This window comes from Mytilus galloprovincialis, chromosome 4, assembly GCF_965363235.1.
Source record: "Mytilus galloprovincialis chromosome 4, xbMytGall1.hap1.1, whole genome shotgun sequence".
Lineage (NCBI taxonomy): Eukaryota > Metazoa > Mollusca > Bivalvia > Mytilida > Mytilidae > Mytilus > Mytilus galloprovincialis.
This window is the reverse complement of record NC_134841.1, coordinates 1,566,269-1,584,982: the sequence shown is the minus strand read 5'-3', so window position 1 is coordinate 1,584,982 and position 18,714 is coordinate 1,566,269. Positions and strand designations below refer to the sequence as shown.

The following is an 18,714-nucleotide window of genomic DNA, read 5'->3' as shown; positions in this document are numbered from 1 at the left end:
GAAAGGCCCCGACATGACAAATGCAACAGTATTCAAACGAGAAAACTAACGGCCTAATTAATGTTCAAAACAATGAACGAAAAACAAAAATCAAACTAATCAACAAACGACAACCACCGAATGACAGGCTCCTGGCTTTTGACAGACGCATACAAAATGGGGAAATGGGGAATGTGTCAAAGAGCATAGTACATACAGTACAATCATCCCCTAACATGGGACAGTCGTGTAACAGTACAACATAAGAACGAACTATATAAATCAGTTGAAAAGGCTTAAATTCAAATCGTTGAATATTTATGAATTTATTTACAACCTCTGGGTCGATACCACTGCTGGTGGATTTTTATTTCCGCGAGGGTATCACCATCCCAGTAGTAAGCATTTGTGTATTGACATGACTTATCATAGCTATGGTCATAATTATAATTTACTGTTTACAAAACTTTACAATTTTGGAACACTAAGGCTTTTACTTTAGCTGTATTTGTCAAAACGTCTAGGAGTTTTGGTCCTTAATGCTGTTCAAATCGTACTTTATATAGCGTTTGTAATTATTATTTTTTATTCGAGCGTCATTGATGAGTTCTTTTGTAGACGAAACGCGCGTTAGGCGTAAATGAAAAATTTCAATTCTTATATCTATGATGAGTTTTTTTTAACTTATAAGATGGATACAAATAGAATACATCAAACACAAACGCAGATTGGAAAATGCCTGGTACTTGAGCATCCCAACAACAAGAAGACACTAAATACATATCTGAAAATTTTCACAGTTACTGACAGCTAGTTCAAAGCCAATAACAACTAATCATGCACAAAAGACTAAATTAACAATCAGTACATATCCAACATCCGACGGATGTAGTGTCTAGACGTAATAAACGGTTAGAGAAAAAAATGGCATTGTGCATTGCCAAGATACAGGTATCGGCAGATTGTAGATTCATGAGAGAACATATGTATGTAACTATAATATTTAGTTTGTTTTTAATTTACTGATAACAAATTCTATATAAATACCTATAAAAAAAATGTTCAAAGATTAATTACAGTGTTGAATTGGTAACCTGTTAAAATAAGTTTATTTAAAGGATCAATTAGTTTGTAAGGATCGTTTCCAAATTTCTGGGAACAGTAAACAAGTTAGGAGATGCTATCCCGTTTGGAATAAGTACAACAGATCTTAAAAGCCGAATCTTTATATCTATGAAGGAATCTAGCAAAAGTTTTGAAGCGTTTTGTTGAAACGAAATCTCTGATTAAATTATAACCGTAATACAAAGATAACGGTAATTATTGCTTTTAAATTGGCGGTGTCCACTCCATCCCTTCCTATTTTCTCAATATGGTTTATGTATCGCAAATCTATATTATTTTGGATTTTTATACTGATATGAATAAATAACAGTTTTCAATAAAATATTAAATAAAACATATCTGATCTTTTAAAAAAGACCGCAAAGTACGTAGAATAAAATAAAATAAATAAAAAATTACCTACGGGATCTTTGTTAGAGGTTCCGTATTTTAGCCATAGTATTTGCCAAATAAACATGATGGCTACAAAACTCAAATGCAATGACCAATTAATGTAGAGGTAATACAATGAAAGAGGTATACAAAGAATTAATGAAATTATAATAGAAATAGTACTTAAGGTTTGAACAAAACTATTTTTAGACGTGTCGTTTATCATAATAAAGCAGCTTGAAATTGTAAAAGCCATGAAGAAAGTAGTTTCACTGAGCATAATACTAACATCCCATCCAGAAAAACTAGTTCTTATAAACCACAATTTACAATTTGATATCGTATTATTTTCTCCAGATACAAATAAATGTGGGTCACCGGTTGTTCTGTTGAAGATTATTTTGTTTTCGGAAAAAATTGTTTGTGATATATAAATAAGGTGGGTATTGTAAAATCTAAACACAGGCAAAAGTTCCACTTTAGAGGAAAGATTAAGCATATTTGAAATATATATGTTTTTCTGGTTCGACATTAAAACAAAATATGATTTATGAAGTTCAAGAGTTAGTTGCCCTTGAAAGTAATCCGATATCTGTTCAAAAACATGGGCTTCCAGTCTTGTCAATGCATTATCTTTAACATAAAGACACATTCCAGGTTTTTTTTCACATCTTTGACCTCTGACAATTATGGCTGGATTATTGGATTTTAAGTGATCAGTTAAAGTCGTAAGACCAAACTCAAATAATATTTTACCGTTATCAGGTATTTCGGGATATAATAATTCAAATTTTATTATTATATTAAAATTATCAGAACTGCCAAATGATAAGCTTCTATTTGCGACAATCCACCCATAAACGCTGTTTGCACTTGAGACCGAGTTACAGCTAAATCTAGATTGTTCTTCTCTCCCTCCTTGTTGGTTCGGTTCATTATCAATGTCTGCACATGTTATTGAATCTGCAAAAGAAATGAAAACTTATCTAACAGTTAAAAACTTAATACAAACAAGTATTAATTAGAGCATACACAACCGTGTAAAGTTATATATATACGATTACCAGTGTTTGCTGGTAGCTAAGGGCGGGGTAAGAAATTCAATATTTGTCTCAATTTGCTGGTGATTCTGCTATTATTTTAGATGGATCTGAAGAATCTCGAATGGAAAGCATGAAAGATCTTAATTATTTTTCGGAAATCTCAGGTTTAAAAATTAACTACAGTAAAACCCAGGTTGTATGGATTGGCAGTATGAAATACAGTCAGAATGAACTTTTTACTAGCTTAAACTTATCATGGGGTAAACATTGGAATAGACTTTGATGTAGATTTATCAAAGATGATACGATTAAATTATGTTTAAAAAAATATTGGAGATTGAATCTCTTTTAAAACAATGGAGAAACTTAACTCCAATTGGGCGTATTACAGTGGTTAAAACATTGGCATTACCAAAGCTTATCCATCTGTTTTCAACATTGCCAAATCCAGACTCCAGATTTATTCAAAAACTTGAAAACTAGTTTTATAGTTTTGTTTGGCAAAAACCAGTTGGTAAAATTAAGAGAGAAACATTAGTGAAAGATTATTTTGAAGGGGTCTTAAAATGATTAGTTTGAAACCTTTCATAAAATCACTGAAATGTACATGAGTTAGAAGGTTGATCAATAATAGAAAAATGACAGGAAACTCTTGCTTTCTATGGGATCGATTTTGATTTAATAGAAAAAAACAAGTGTCAACAACATAGAGAAAGTAGGAATGTATGCACAAATCCATTTTGAAAAGATGTTTTGAGTGCCTGGAAAGAAGTTGTTGCATTAAATATTGAATATACATGGGAATATTTTTTGAATATGCTTTTATGGTTTAATGAGAAAATTAAAATAGAAAATTATGTTGTTTTCTACAAAGACTGGTATGACAAAGGTGTACACATTGTAAATGATTTATAAGATGAAGCTGGAGAAAAATTTTTCTCTGACTAAATTCCAGGACGTGTATCACATTCATACAGACAATAAAAATCAAAACCAAGGAATAAACAAAGACTCACAAACCAAAGGACATTTACATCAACAGTTATAAATAATAATTAAGAAACAACACGAAATCCACTAAAAACCGGGAGTGAAATCAGGTGCTCCGGAAGGGTAAGCATTTCCTGCACCGTATACGGCACCCGTCGTGTTATTTCTTTGTTCAGTTCGGTAATGATGGAAGGTTATTATGACTGAGGAAGAATATCAGATATGATTTCTGACACACTTTTGTCATAATGGCCAATCAGCTCATGATGGCGACCGTAAAATATCTTGAATGATGACCTTAATTTGATTGATTCATAGCCCTGTCTTAGGAACTTTTGAGAAAGCAGTATTCCTCGTTCAACAAAATCAACGTACTTTGAGCTAGTTCTAGAGTAACGTATCAATTGAGACACATATACTCCATATGCTGGTACCGCTGGGATGTTGCTACACAGAAATGGAAAGTTGACTATAGGAAAATTAAAATCATCGCGTTTGTCATAAATTTTGGTATTCAACCTACCATCAGTAGTCATTTCGAGAAAAAGGTATAAATATGAAGCAGATTTATCTGTGTCGGTAGTATCTTTAATTCCAAGTACACTTGGATATATTAAATGTAAGTGATCACTGAATCTATTATTATTAAGAAGCAGTATATCATCAATATACCGAAAGATGAAATTAAAAGACTGGGCTAATTTCTTTTCTCCTTTCTGTACAAGCCCTTGGATAAATTCTGCTTCATAGGAATATAAAAACAAATCTGCAAGTAGAGGAGCGCAATTGGTACCCATTGGGATTCCAATAGTCTGTTGGAAGACTTTCTGAAATATTATGGCTTAATAAATTGTGTTAAACAGTATTCACAACATGTAATGCTGCATTTCCAATTAAGAATCGTTACCCAAGCATTCCTACTAATATCAAGATTTTTTTAAACATAAAAAAGGTTCTAAAGATATGTACTTCATATTGAGAAAAATCTTACGGAACCAACAAATAAAAAGAAATTTATGGAAAAGTTTGGTGTCACTAATGATGAAGTGAAACTTATTTGACTGTTCCTCTGGTATCTTTCGTCCCTCTTTTATACACTACCATTTAAAACTACTACAAATAGTAGAGCACAGTGGTTCCAATACAGGATAAACCACTTAGTTTTTACTACAAATTATTTCCTGGAAAAGATAAAACTTGTACAAAGCCCTCTTTCTACTTTTTGTAATATACAACCAGAAACCATTATATACTTATTGTGGGAATGTGAAGAAGTACAAATTTTGTTAGAAAATTTTGATACATGGACTTCATCTACAGCACACATAACACTTAACTATAATTGTAAGACTTTTGTATTTGGTATTTTTGATGTTGGAAACTGTATTGTACAAAATAAGATATTACTATGTATTAAATATTATATTTATCCAAGTCGATGTTTGAAAAAAATTCTTTCACTTAAGGCACTCAAACATAAGTTAAATGATCTGTACTGTACTGAAAAAACTGTAGCTATTTACAAACAAAACCAAGAACAGTTTAAAAAAGAATGGAATAGCTGGCACTTTCTGTGTTTATACTGAGAACAACCACACAAGTACATGAGACCTTTGTTTTTAAAATTTGCTAATTTAACCTATAAATCTGGCTCTTTACTTTCCATCTTTCTTGAATCAGATACCATATAATGGCAGTAATATAAAGAGTAAACCGCAGATGACCAATTCTTGTTTTTTCCCCTAAAATTTCAAACTTGTAAATTATTTTTTTTGACAAATTTTTGATTTTTTTTCTTTTATTTTTCTCTATCAATTTTTTATTCTTCTTCAAAATTTTACCATAGAAAAAAAAAAAAAAAAAAAAAAACATAGACAAATTAGTTTGCAGCAGAAAACTCAAACTGTTCTTAAGAATTAGTAATTGTAAGAATTGTTAAAATTAACTTAATTATAATTATCTGACATTGTATTATCTGCATTGTAAAGAATAATTTATATACCTTTGTATATTATCATGATTATGCATTATGTGTTTTGATAAAATAAAATAAACCATCAGGAAAGCACAAACAGAGACAAATATTTCGATTCAAGGATTATCAATTTAATAAATACGTGTTGAGGGTTATGACCATGAATTTTTAAGATATAGTTGGACATAGAAGAAAAGTAAATTAAAATCAAAATTAAAAAAAAAACAAAAAAACAAAACAGTAACAATATAGTTTACAAAAAAAAATAATAAAAAAAAAAACAACACAGTTTTTCATGTAAATATCGATTGTTCGAAAAGGAATTGTTCTTTTCTTCATAAATCTCATCTTTAGATGTATTGCGTCATCCACTTTCTTAATGGGATGATGTCATTAAATTCATACAATTGATGCTGTACCCCATAGCAAAATATCTCACTTATGAAGTGAAGTGTATTAATTTATTTATGTGTAATACAATTTTTAGAAACTATTAGGAAACTGTTGTGGATGTTTTATGCGCCAAGTGATAGGTCATATTCTACTTTAACGAGAAACATATAGTTGTGAGGTTATTGTCAACAAATGTCTCTTGTTGGTAAAAAAAGGTTACCATCGGTATTGTATAACTTCCAAACTATGTGGTTGGTAGAACTCTTATATTATTCTTAAATTATATATATTATATTACTTTTTTCTGGAATTATAAACTAAGCCTGTAATTTTAAAATTCTTTATCAATCGTCAAGGTTTTACAACAAAAAATAAACATCTCCAACCTTTTCTTGATTTTGTTTCTTGAAGTTCGTCTTTAAGTCTTCTGTTTTCTGCTTGAAGAGCATAGTAAAGATAACTAGTGTTGATTTTGTCACATGTTTGTTTTCCATCTGTTGTTGAACTATCACTAATGTTTTTTGTTGATAAACTTTCTAACTGATTCGATAATCTTGAAATATCTTTTGTTAATTGAAAACAATTATTTTGGTCTTCTAAAACAGAATAATGATATTTTTAACTATCTTTCTTAGCAATTAAAATTCATGAAAAATTGAACTCAGGACGAAAAAGTATAACAAAACTATGGAACTTCTTAGTAAGTCCTTAAAAGCCTACAAAATTGAACGTTACACTTATTTATGACGAAATACAGACATTATCGACAATTCTTCAATCTGCTTTTATTGCATGCTGAAATTTTCACTCAATGACAGTTTTAAATCTGCGCGCCGTTACATTCATATTTGACCTTAACTTCTCAATTAACAAATTTAATGTTGCATAGTTTAACATTGAAATGTTGTTAAATTGCATTAATGTTTTTTGATAAAAAAAGAACACAAAATATATTTCGTTTCACATTGTATGCAAAGCTTGTTGAAGAAAAAAACACCCAACGTTTTATGAAACTATTAATAACTATTGCACATGGAGTTTTGTTTCGCTTGTTTATATTTGTAAAAACAACTAAGGATTTCATCTGTGTTTCTTAGTCCCAAAACATGTTTAACCCGTTAATGATACAAACGTGAAATTTACTAATAGGCTTGGTTATTTACCCGACTGAATCCAGGACTATACATTTTGACGGATAATTTTAACAAAATGTTGGGCCACTGTTTTGGTTGTGAAGTGAACCGAGGGATAGGTCATGTTCTGCTGTAATCAGAAACATATAGTTGTGAGGTTCTTTTTTTCAACAGGGACATATTTTGATAACTGACTATGTCTCTTGTTGGTAAAATAAATGTTACCATTGGTATTGTATTAATTCAAAATTGTATAGTTGATAGACACTCTTGTGCAAATTACATTTGTTCTTATATTCTTAATTAATTAGGTCTTTCAACCTTTCTGTTGAAAGACCTATTGTATTCGTTCTGATTATTAGGTCTTTCAACCTTTCAGGTGAAAGACCTATAGGGTTTGTTCTGATTATTATTAGGTCTTTCAACCTTTCTGTTGAAAGACCTATTGTATTTGTTCTGATTATTATTATTATTATTATTATTATTATTTTTTTTTTTTTTTTTCTTCCGCCAACTTTTTTTTCCTTCGCTGTTTTTTTGTTTCACAAGATGTCGCTTAGATATTTGGTATATGATATCGAACAGTTAATGCGCTTCTGAAACTGACACCGCGTAACAAAAAACTTTACCTTGTAAGAGTTATCTCCCCAAACACTGTTTTTCTTGTGGCCACTACTACTTCGCAACCGTATAAGAAACCGACAAATTTATTTTTCCAAATTGCTCGTTATATCCTTAGGATGTTCTGTTTCATTTCAACGGAAGCTATCCGGAGACTCCATATGAGAGTTATCCCCCCTTTTATATATGATATCAGTGATATGCATTTCTAACTGGTAAACTATAAGTGATAGAGACCTAGGGTCTTTTGATTAAAGATCCTTGGTCCAAAAAAATGAAAATAAGGTCAAGGTCAAAGGTCAAGGTCAAATTCTTAATTTTGATTTTGGCGTTTTTTCACCTTTTTTCATTAACCTTATAAGATATCGACAATTTTTTTTTACTAAATTGTTAGTTGCGACATGTCGTAACTTATAAATTTTGGTTGTGAGGGTGCGTAAACAATAAAAGGGAGTTTTCGCCCCTCTTATATTAAGAATTATGCGTAAAGTGATTTTACTCATGAACCATACATATTAAGGAACTAGTGTCTTTTTATTTGAGATGTTTAGTCTATGACCTTGAAATTGAGGTCAAGGTCATAGGTTAATTGGACGTTCTAGATTTTGACCTTTGCTTAAAATTCATATTTATACATCATTAAGCCATAGGAACGGACATTTTCAACTGAATTTTAATATTTTCATATCTAAATAGATCCTTATTGGTTGAAAGACCTTCAATTGTTCTCTGAACAATTGGTTTTTAATTATTATTTTTTTTTTTTTCTTCCGCCAAATTTTTTTTCCTTCGCTGTTTTTTTGTTTCACAAGATGTCGCTTAGATATTTGGTATATTATATCAAACAGTTAATGCGCTTCTGAAACTGACACCGCGTAACAAAAACCTTTACCTTGTAAGAGTTATCTCCCCAAACACTGTTTTTCTTGTGGCCACTAAGGCTTCGCAACCGTATAAGAAACCGACAAATTTATTTTTCCAAATTGCTCGTTATATCCTCAGGATGTTCTGTTTCATTTTGACCGAAGCTATCCGGAGACTCCATATGAGAGTTATCCCCCCTTTTATATATGATATAAGTGATATGCATTTCTAACTGGTAAACCATAAGTGATAGAGACCTAGGGTCTTTTGATTTTAGATCCTTGGTCCAAAAAAATGAAAATTAGGTCAAGGTCAAAGGTCAAGGTCAAATTTTAAATTTTGATTTTTCCTTATTTTCACTTATTTTCAATTACATAATAAGATTTCGACAAATTATTTTTACTAAATTGTTAGTTGCGACATGTCGTTACTTATAAATTTTGGTTACAAGGGTGCGTAGACAATAAATGGGAGTTTTCGCCCCTCTTATATTTAGAATTATGCGTAAAGTGATATTACTCATGAACCATACATAATACAGACCTAGGGTCTTTTGATTTGGGATCCTATGTTTATGACCTTAAAATTGAGGTCAAGGTCAAAGGTAAATTGGACGTTCTAGATTTTGACCTTTGGTCGAAATTCATTTTTATACATCATAAAGCCATAGGAACTGACATTTTCAACTGAATCTTTATATTTTCATATCAAAATACATCCTTATTGGTTGAAAGACCTTCAATTGTTCTTTGAACAATTGGTTTTTAATTATTATTATTATTATTATTTTTATTTTTTTTCTTCCGCCAACTTTTTTTTCCTTCGCTGTTTTTTTGTTTCACAAGATGTCACTTAGATATATGGTATATGATATCAAACAGTTAATGCGCTTCTGAAACTGACACCGCGTAACAAAAACCTTTACCTTGTAAGAGTTATCTCCCCGAACACTGTTTTTCTTGTGGCCACTTAGGCTTCGCAACCGTAAAAGAAAGCGACAAATTTATTTTTCCAAATTGCTCGTTATATCCTCAGGATGATCTGTTTTATTTTGACCGAAGCTATCTGGAGACTCCATATGAGAGTTATCCCCCCTTTTATATATGATATAAGTGATTTGCATTTCTAACTGGTAAACCATTAGTGATAGAGACCTAGGGTCTTTAGATTTAAGATCCTTGGTCCAAAAAAATGAAAATTATGTCAAGGTTAAAGGTCAAGGTCAAATTCTAAATTTTGATTTTGGCTTATTTTCACTTATTCTCATTAACTTGATAAGATTTCGACAAATTCTTTTTACTAAATTGTTAGTTGCGACATGTCGTAACTTAAAATTTTTGATTGGAAGGGTGCGTAGACAATAGACGGGAGTTTTTGCCCCTCTTATATTTAAAATTATGCGTGAAGTGATATTACTCATGAACCATACATACTACTGAATAAAGGCAACAGTAGTATACCGCTGTTCAAAACTCATAAATCCATGGACAAAAAACAAAATCGGGATAACAAACTAAAACCGAGGGAAACGCATTAAATATAAGAGGAGAACAACGACATAACACTAAAATGTAACACATATAGACAAAATCCCACGAGAATAACAAATATAACATATATATATATAACATCAAAACCAAATACATGAATTTGGGATAGACAAGTACCGTGACACGTCTTATCGCAATGTGAATTTACACTCAAAAATAAGAGAAAACAAACGACACAACGTAATAATGTAATACACACAGAAACGAACTATAATATAACAATGACCATATTCCTGACTTGGTACAGGGCATTTTTAAAGGAAAAAATGGTGGGTTGAACCTGGTTTTGTGGCATGCCAAACCTCGCACTTTTATGGCCATGTGAAATATAACATCAAAATGACAACACAGGACTACAATATAAATAAATTGGAGAACACAATTGACAAAGAATCACACGAACAACAGCCAACAAGTTCAAAATTTTAATACGCCAGAAGTGTATTTTGTCCACACAAGACCTATGTGTGACGCACAGATACAAAAATTTGAAAGCCGAAACGAGTACAAAGTTGAACAGCATCGAGGACCAAAAGATCAAAAAGGTTGTGCCAAAAACGGCAAGGGTTTTCCGTTAAGTTACCAGAAAATCCCTATAATTTAGAGTAATTTATACTTTTGCAAACAGTGAATTTAATAAAATGAATATTCAAAAGATGTACATGATAAAGCTGAAGTATTAACTAATTACAGGTCTTTTGATTTGGGATCCTTGGTTTATGACCTTGAAATTGGGGTCAAGGTCATAGCTTAATTGGACGTTCTAGATTTTGACCTTTGCTCGAAATTCATATTTTCATATCATAAAGCCATAGCAACTGACATTTTCAACTGAATCTTAATATTTTCATATCAAAATAGATCCTTATTGGTTGAAAGACCTTCAATTGTTCTCTGAACAATTGGTTTTTAATTTATATTATATTACTTATTTTGCAATTCTTATCATTTGTCATAGAAAAACAACAAAAACATGTTTTACCTTTTGTAGATTTTGTTTCTTGAAGTTCGTCTTTCAGTCTCCTGTTTTCTGCTTGAAGAGCATAGTAAAGATAACTAGTTTTGATTTTGTCACATGTTTGTTGTCCATCTGTTGTTGAACTATGACTATCTATTTTCGATGATAACCTTTCTAACTTATTCGATATTCTTGACATTTCTTTTGTTAATTGAAAAACATTCTGTAGGTCATCTAAAATTGTAGAATAATGAATACTTTCAATATTTTTTTTTAGCAATTAAAAAACATAAAAACTTGTTAGCTATTAAAAAACATAAAAACTTGTTAGCAATTAAAAAACACAAAAACTTGTACTCAGGACGAAAAGTATAACAAAAATATTGAATTTCAAAGTAAATCCACAAAAGCTTACAAAATCGAACGTTATACTTAAACAATTAACGAGTCAAATGAAAAACAACTGTTCATGGCGAAGTACAGACATTCTCGATAAAAAAAACTAAATCTGGTTTTCAAAGCATGCTAAATCGCCCACTTGTATGACCGTTGTAAAAACCGCGCGCTGTGACATTCATATTTGACCTTATCTTTTCAATTAAAAAATTTAATGCTGCGTAATTTAACATTGAAAGGTTGTTAATTTTCTTAAATGTTTTATTTGAATGAAGAGAAGAACAATGTATAATATACTTTTATCATGGTACATAAAGATTGTTTATGGAAAAACACATAACATTTTATGAATCTATTGATAACTACTTGTATTGAACCTAAAGTTTTTTTTATCGCTAATTAATTTTTGAAAAAACAAATAAAGATTTCCTCCACTTTTTCTATGTCAACATTTTATGCTTATGGCACTGTCTATCGAAAATCATAATTTTTTCTCATTAATGCCGTTATTGGATGCGTTATACAGACGTACAACAACAGCGCATGACGGCATAATATAATTTAGCGAGTAAAGATCTTTCCGCTAATATTCAGTAACTGTAAATATTCTGTGATTATGAATAGTCGATTGCGTTAAGTATTGCAGTTAAGTGCTGCAATTATTTTTATGCGTGTATTTATCATTGTGAATCCCTATAATCTGGTACAAATGTGACGTCAAAAATTTGGTGAAGGAGAATCACCACAGAAATTATGACTGCAAATAATTATTGATATGTATATTCTGCAGAAACGAGCGACTTTGGCATTATAGCTTTTCATACAGAAGTATGGTCCAACCATCCCCTATCCTGGGACAGTAGTGCAACAGTACAACATAAGAACGAAATATAATAATCAGTTGAAAATGGCACAGATTGGACTTGACCGTATACTTAAAATTGAGAATGAAAATGGAGAATGTGTTAAACAACAACCCGACCATAGAACAGACAACGACCGAAGACGTTCCTAACAGACACTAATTTATATTTTGAGATTACTCGCAGTTACTGGCAGCTATTTCAAAGCCACTAACAACTAATACAAAATAAGCATGCATCATAACTAAATTATTAATCAGTACATATGCAAAATCCAATAGATTTAGTGTTCAGACTTATAAACAGTCAGAGCAAAACATGACCTTGTGCAATACCATGATACAGGTAGCGACAGATTATAGATCCATGAATGTGTATATGCATATAACAGTAACATTTAGTTTCCTTTTTAAAAATTTACTGATAACAAAATCTATATTAATACCAATAAAAAAACAATATTCAATAATCTAATAACAGTGTTAAATTGGTAATCTTTTAGAATAAGTTTATTTGAAGGATCGATAAGTTTACCATGATCGTTTCTAAACTTTCCGTAAACATAAAAGTGCACTCCCGTTTGAAATAAGTATTCTACAGGTACAACCAAACTTCCAAACCAAATCTTTATATCTATGGAAGAATTTAGTAAAGGTTTTAAGTAATGTGTGGTAACGAAATCCCTGCCTAAATAATTTACTAGTAATACAGATAGATTGTGATCTTTAAAATCTAAAACCATTTTAGTCTGATATTGCTGTGTTTTAAGTGTCCTGTGTTGTAAAACAAGTATAATCAATGGTAACCCAGAGGTCAACGGTAGTTAAGCACAATAAACATGTTAACAAGTATGGAAAGTCGAAAACCAGAATATATGTATAAAAATGAAATTAACACACGCACACATATTATAGAATACAGACTTACCATTTGAGATAACGACAAGCATTACTACCGTTACCACAATGCTAATAACAGATACCATTGTACCAAAACATATGTAATTTATTTTATGGGCCATAACTAATTGTATGTTAGACATATGGTTTGAAGATTTTACAAAATTCACTACGTCGTCAGATCCTTTATTCAAATCGTTGTCACTACAATCTCCAATGTCACTTCCATCGCCTTTACCACCCTGTTTCTCCATTCTTCTTAAATTAAAGAATGCATATTTGAAATATCAACCATATATTTTATATTCCTTTACATAAAAACTTGTTAGCAATTAAAAAACATAAAAACTTGTACTCAGGACGAAAAATATAACAAAAATATTGAATTTCAAAGTAAATCCACAAAAGCTTACAAAATCGAACGTTATACTTAAACAACTAACGAGTCAAATGAAAAACAACTGTTCATGGCGAAGTACAGACATTCTCGATAAAAAAAAAAAAAACTAAATCTGGTTTCAAAGCATGCTAAATCGCCCACTTGTATGACCGTTGTAAAAACCGCGCGCCGTGACATTCATATTTGACCTTAACTTTTCAGTTAAAAAATTTAATGCTGCGTAATTTAAAATTGAAAGTTTGTTAATTTTCTTAAATGTTTTATTTGAATGAAGAAAAGAACACTGTATAATATAGTTTTATCATGGTAACATTTTATGAATCTATTGATAACTACTTGCATTGAACCTACCAAGTTTTTTTTTTATCGCTAATTTACCTTTGGAAAAACAAATAAAGATTTCCTCCACTTTTTCTATGTCAACATTTTATGCTAATGGCACTGTCTATCGAAAATCATGTTTTTTTTTCTCATTAATGCCGTTATTGGATGCGTTATACAGACGTACAACAACAGCACATGACGGCATAACATAATGTAGCGAGTAAGGATCTTTCCGCTGATATTCAGTAACTGTAAATATTCTGTGACTATGAATAGTCGATTGCGTTACGTATTGCAGTTAAGTGCTGCTATTATTTTTATGCGTGTATTTATCATTGTGAATCCCTATAATCTGGTACAAATGTGACGTCAAAAATTTGGTGAAGGAGAATCACCACAGAAATTATGACTGCAAATAATTATTGATATGTATATTCTGCAGAAACGAGCGACTTTGGCATTATAGCTTTTCATACAGAGTATGGTCCAACCATCCCCTATCCTGGGACAGTATATAAAAGTGAAACATAGGCAAATGATTTTTAATTGTAATAACAGGTTTTTATCAAAAAAGTTAAACTTTACAAAAATGTCGCTAGAACACATTTCAAACTGTAATAATTTAATCATTACTCTTGAAAGGAATCATAAAAGTATGACGATACGTTCTGCAATAGTATATACGGCAGTTTGAATGCAGTAATTTGCCAGTACTATTCGATATCTTATGACAGTATTTGATGAAAAAAACACGAAAATAAATAAACAAGTGACAGGCAATATGCGGATTAAGTAAAGAAGCTAATTATAAGATGTGTATGGTAATAATATACAATGTTCCTGTTTATAAGTGAGGTCTTTAATAGTTTGTAAACCATATGCTTATCACTTAATCGATTGATGACCTTTGAACACCTTAATACTACTGTTGCCTTTATTTAGTCTACATAAGACTTATCAGTAGAAATCGAATTAAACCGTGTTGAGGGCCTAATCAAACCAATTTAGTAAAAATCCAAACATTCTGCATTATTCCTTTTCATACGGCAAAAGCTGTTTATGCCATGGGTTCGAAAATTCCTACTTTTTTTGAATTTTTAATGTCAATTTAACAGCTAGTTTACAGAAATGTGATATGTCAATAATACTGCACGTAAACACAAAGGTGCTAACTACTTGAGATCATATAATGTTTGTTAGCACGAATGAAGAAGTTATTTTTTATGTTTTTGATGATTTTATTATTGATTGATTAGAATACAAAAAAAAAACTAATTAAAGATACTTTATAGATATAGGAAAATGTGGTATGAGTACCAATGAGACAACTCTCCATCCAAATAACAATTTATAAAAGTAAACCATTATAGGTCTTCAACACGGAGCCTTGGCTCACACCGAACAACAAGCTATAAAGGGCCCCAGAATTACTACTGTAAAACCATTCAAACGGGAAAACCACCAGTCTAATCAATCTCAAAAACCAAAAATACACTTATTGCATATCTGAGAGTACTTGTAGTTACTGAAATATAATGCTTCTAAGATTGATGTATCAACAAATACCTATCCTAAAACTATTTTAATATAACTGCTGGTACCAGAGAGACGAAAAGGACATTCAAAATCATAAGTTGAAATAAACTGACAATGTCATGGCTCAAAGATATACCTTCAGATAAACAATGGTGCACAAAACACAAAATAAAAATCTAAAGACTAAGCTACACGAACTTCTTAAAAAAGCTCATCAAAAATTGGGGGCATATCACACCATATAAAGGAAAAATCATATGTATCCTCTTCTTTAAATTGATAACAAGTTTTTTTTTATTGTTATTATCAAAAGTCGAAAAGTGAACATCACCCCTTTAGCTTTTATTTGATACCAAAATTATCAAAATATTCTACATATTTTGAAAGTTGCACTCATGGATCTGAAATATAAGTTATTGTCTTATTTGCAAGTCAGAAACGTCTTCCAGTTCGTTATTCCAATATTTTGGGGTTATGTTGTTCATCAAACGGTAACTGATTTTTGTCATATAAATAGAAAAATAATGAAATTCATAGTATTTATAATAACATTGCACGTAAATAAAATAAAGGCAACAGTAGTATACCGCTGTTCAAAAACTCGTAAATCGATGGAAAAAAACAAAATCGGGGTAACAAACTAAAACTGAGGGAAACGCATTAAATATAGGAGAACAACGACACAACTGTAAAATGTAACACATACAGAAACGACCTAAGCATTAGACAAAATCCGATGAGAATAACAAATATAACACCAAAACCAAATACATGAATGTGGGATAGAAAAGTACCGTGACACGTCTTATAGTAGTGTGAATTCACACTCAAATATAAGAGAAAACAAACGACACAATAGAAACACATTAAAATGTAACACACATAGAAACGAACTATAATATAACAATGGCCATATTCCTGACTTGGTACAGGACATTTTATTAAAAAAATATTAAAATTTTCATTATGATACGTTATTTGATACGTTATTTTGATTGGCTAACAGCAATCTCGCGTCCTTCTAAATTTAACATCATTACACAATAAAATTTAATATTCATGATGACACCAGCTCCCACAATAAATTGCAAAGGTTAATTTAAAAAAAACGTGATAGAAATCGTGTTTTCATGATCCTAGCTAAAAAATTGTAATTATAAGGCCTGAATTCTTCTTTGTGTAGTTTTATAGAGGTGTAAAAGCGTTAATAGTGTGCACATTTTTAGAAAAAAAAAGCATTCATGTCTTAAAGAATCTTGTTTCATGAACACTTAACCGACACAAGTCCTTCATTGACAATCTACTGCATGTTTTAAACTAAATGAAAACTTTGATTTTAATCCAAGGGAACGTAATTGAGTTTGGTTGAAGTGTATATAACATTAACATCAGACCGAATTTAGCTCAAAGTGAACAAGGCCTTAGTCCAAGATGTAAAATTCGAACTACATTGGTTGAGGTAAAACCCTTAATATTTTTGAAAATTGTTGACATTACCTGTTTTGATAACCGTACATAAATCTTTCCTGTATGTACATAAATGAACTATTTACTTCCTTCTTTCATTATTGAAATAAGATACGCAAGTTTAATATGAATACAAATACATACGTGTAGATACCTCCTTTAATATGTATGGCAAGGTAAAATTACTATACAGTTTAATAACTTATTCTACGATTGTTACTTGTTATGCATACTTTGATTCTATGATCATATCTAGCTACAAAACTGCCATATCTTACTATATTTTACTAAATTTATTAATTCAATACATAATTGGAAAAATGTGAAAAGACAACAAAAAGTCATTTGGATGTTCTCTTCTCTGATCGGATTGTTGTCTCTTTGGCTCATTCCCTATTTCCATTCTATAAATTTTGTATTTCGACTTCACAAATTTAAACAAAAGTTTCCCCATTTACATTTTGTATTCCACGTCATCAATGTTGACTCTGTTTAACCATGTAAAAACCAATATGTATGATAAAATGTTATGTATATGGGCATAATTATATATATGTATAAAGCAACCGTTTACAAAACTTTTCTACCTCTGCAATGAATTACCTTGTCTGTATTTGGCAAAACTATTCGGAATTTTATGTCCTCAATGCTCTTCAACTTCATACTTTATGTGACCTCTTTAACCTTTTGTATTTGAGTGACACTAATGAGATTTTTGTTAACGAATCGCGCATCTGGTTCAAAAGTTTCAATCCTGTTATCTATGATGAGTTTATTAACTATAAAAAAGGGACGAAACATACCAAAGGGACAGTCAAACTCATAAATCTAAAACAAACTGACAACGCCATGGCTAAAAATGAAAAAGACAAACAGAAAAACAATACTACACATGACACAACATAGAAAACTAAAGAATAAACAACACGAACCCCAACAAAAACTAGGGGTGATCTCAGGTGCTCCGGAAGGGTAAGCAGATCCTGCTCCACATGTGGCACCCGTCGTGTTGCTTATGTGATTACAAATCCATTAAATAGTCTAATTCGGTAGGTCACATTCATGAAAGGGAAGGGGATTGTAGTTACGACACAAGGAACATATCATTTGTGAAACGGTTATTCCATAACGGTCAACCAACTCGTGATGGCGTCCGTAAAATTTACGAAGGGATGATTTCAACTTCACCATTTGGAACTCTTGGTTTAATAGCTTCCTTGTGAGTAGTAACCCTCTATCAAGAAAATCATGATAGGAAATGCAAGCACGGGAATATCGTATCAATTGGGAGATATATACCCCGTATGCAGGTGCTGCTGGAATGTTGCTACTTAGAAATGGAAAGTTCATAATTGGAAAGCTGAAATCATCTCTTTTGTCGTAAAGTTTTGTTTTCAACCGACCCTCATTGTCAATTTCTAGCATTTGATTGATGCCTATCTTTGGAATTATTTTTGTGTGTTTGGTACATACAACTGGTTACGAAAATGATAGTTCGTGACATAAGTAATGAAAATCAGAATGCATGAAATCATTCGAACCATTTTGGTCAAATAACTAGTTTAGTATGAGAAGTCTGGTTAAACTGACAATGGGAGTGGTTCAAAATGGATTCATTCCTCTCAAATCATCTTGATCAGTGTTTCTGTAGTTAAGAAGGTACAAAACCTTTGGAATAATCTTAATAAGGTGAACAGCGCAGGGTATGCTTTATTTTTCCAGTCATTGTCTTCAGCTGGAACGTTCACCAAATGTCCAACCATTTAAATCATCCTGACTTTAGGATCAGTGGACAGATACCAAAACCCTTTTACCCCCTTCATCAG

At 31.1% G+C, this 18,714-nt stretch overlaps 1 long non-coding RNA gene across 1 annotated transcript; it reads right to left on the bottom strand.

Annotated features, from left to right (window-relative positions):
- Nucleotides 1-981: 981 nt before the first annotated feature.
- Nucleotides 982-17,122, bottom strand: LOC143071094 (uncharacterized). The gene is made up of 5 exons (XR_012976789.1): nucleotides 16,919-17,122; nucleotides 13,190-13,419; nucleotides 11,028-11,237; nucleotides 6,264-6,473; nucleotides 982-2,439 (listed from the first exon to the last, which is right to left on the bottom strand). It is a non-coding gene; the product is annotated as an uncharacterized LOC143071094 (long non-coding RNA).
- Between the last annotated feature and the right edge of the window lie 1,592 nt (nucleotides 17,123-18,714).